The 2287-nt window shown below is 40.8% G+C and overlaps 1 pseudogene; it reads left to right on the top strand.

The window, feature by feature from the left end:
• The first annotated feature begins 738 nt into the window (after window positions 1–738).
• LOC131689219 (small ribosomal subunit protein uS7-like) lies at window positions 739–1818 on the top strand (annotated as a pseudogene).
• The last annotated feature ends 469 nt before the right edge of the window (window positions 1819–2287 follow it).

Here is a 2287-nt window from a genome sequence, read left to right as displayed (position 1 = left end):
AAGAAGTTTCTTATTTTTATTTTTTGAGGGCGTGACCTTTGCGGAACCTGAACTGCTTCCTAGTCTTCATTCGTACCGTAACTCTCAGACAGTTAGGCGTATTTAAATCTCTCTGTAGTGTGTAATTAGACTTTTATGTTTTGTCTCGGTTTGCTTTGTGTCAGATTCTCAAGGCCACATTCCTCAGCCTATAGTTCGGACAGTGAGGATAACCAGCTATATAAGCTGGATCGGTGCGTCCGTGGAACCCAGTTTAAAGAAAAGTGGTTTTTATCTTTCTTAACACATTTATTGCTTTCTCTCGTCTGCGCGGGTGCTAAGAGCTCGAGGGCGAACGTTAATATTTATCACACTGAGAATCTCGGGGCAGTCAACTCGGTCGTGCAACATAACCGAAATTGTCATAGCACGGGATAGGTCCCGCCGCACTTGCAATGTATCGAGTCCAATAAGCAAACCACGACTTTCGTAACTTGGCAGCTGGTGGGGGTTGTTCTAAGACAATCGCCGAAGGGAGAACCGAACAAATCTGCGCTGTACTGTCTCAATTCGATGGACACCGTTGGGATAGTGAGAATTAAACAACTGTGATATACGAAATTTATTTCCTGAGCAAATTAATACTATGTTCACATTAGCGCTGATATCACGTGATATACCGAGATGATATGGATATCACGTCAAAGTGTTCACATTTATGCGAGATGATATTGTTTGACATTTGAATTGACAACTAGATTGTCATCCATGTCATACTGAACTACATTCTTAAAATTGTAAAAAATGAGGCATCAAACGGAAGGAATAATTGCATCGAACATTTTATTGAATGCTGATATAATTAATACTGCGAATAAAGTGCTTTTGTGCGTGTTACATGTAAACGAATACGACAAAGTGTTTACTGAGTATCTTGATGCAATGGCGTGTTGTTGAATTAAATGCGAGATTCCCATGGGATACGAAAAATATGGACAAGAGCCCACAAAAGGTTTTGTGTATACTACATGTTTGTATTATGTTGTTCATTTTCAGAAAAGAGCTAGCAAATTTTGGGAAGAAGATGTATAAAACAATGGGAAACCTTTCCGGCCACTGTCAAATACTGACATGTAGAACGTAAATAACACTCTTGTCGTAGATTGAGGCGATTGAAAATTTTGAGGGCAACAATGTCCAGGCCCAGGTATTCAATCAAGCACAGTTCGTCCGCGGTACTCCCAGACATCAAGCTGTTCGGTCGCTGGATACCCACATTTCGGACATTTCCGTATCGGATTATATCGCAGTGAAGGAGAAGCACACCAAGAATCACGTCAAAAAACTGGAAGCTGTCCGAGTCGAAATAATGCATCTGCTAACCGAGGAAAATCCGCTGCAAATTGCGGTGCAGTCCATAATCAACTTGGTATCACGTAAATATTCGACCCGTATTGGTCGTGCCGGTACTGTGCGTCGTCAGGCCGTTGATGTTTCCACACTGCGTTGCGTGAACCAGGCTATCTGGCTTCTGTGCACCGGTGCTCGTGAGGCTGCATTCCGCAAAATCTAGACTATTGCCGAATGATTGGCTGATGAGTTGAATAATGCTGCTGAGGGTTCGTCCAACTGGTACCAAATCACGAAGAAGAACGAACTGGATCTTGTCGCCAAGTCTAACCGATAAACCGTTACGGCAAGGCACATGTGTGACAGCCGGGCGATTCTTCCGATATTCTTGTCGTTTTACGACCTGTTTCTGCTCGCGTAAATTTAATAACCCTCAAAATTAACAATATTCACAACAATGGTTCTGTTGTGCGCTAAAATGTGAATAAAAAAGGCAATCCTTTTAGAAGTTTTAAACTTTTGAATATACGAATATTAAAAAATACGATTTAGGATTTTTGTCACTAAGTACCCCAGTAACCATAAGCGTTAAGTCCCTCACTCGAACATATGCGATAAAACCTAGACAGCAAAAGCTGCAAACTTGCCGTGAGGGACAAGGCAAGGTACCTTTGTTCGAGACTTGCTAAAGTTAATTTTCAAAAAACATTATTCATATCATGTTAGAACGATATATCATTGTAAATATCAAATAACCGTGGAAAATCAAAATAATTGATCCATATAAGATATTAGCATTGTATTGTATTGAAGGTTGGCCTCTATGGCAGCGAACTTTGTGCACTATTGTTCAAATCCAATACAATTTTGAATTTAACCCTTGGCTACACCAATACACTGGGTTCGGCTAACCCAATGGCGCTACCTAAAAGAAAAGCCTGTTGTTCTTTTTACTCTT

The sequence above is a fragment of the Topomyia yanbarensis genome, chromosome 3 (assembly GCF_030247195.1).
Source record: "Topomyia yanbarensis strain Yona2022 chromosome 3, ASM3024719v1, whole genome shotgun sequence".
NCBI lineage: Eukaryota > Metazoa > Arthropoda > Insecta > Diptera > Culicidae > Topomyia > Topomyia yanbarensis.
Note: the sequence above shows the minus strand (reverse complement) of the source record. Positions and strands in the feature narration are given on the sequence as shown.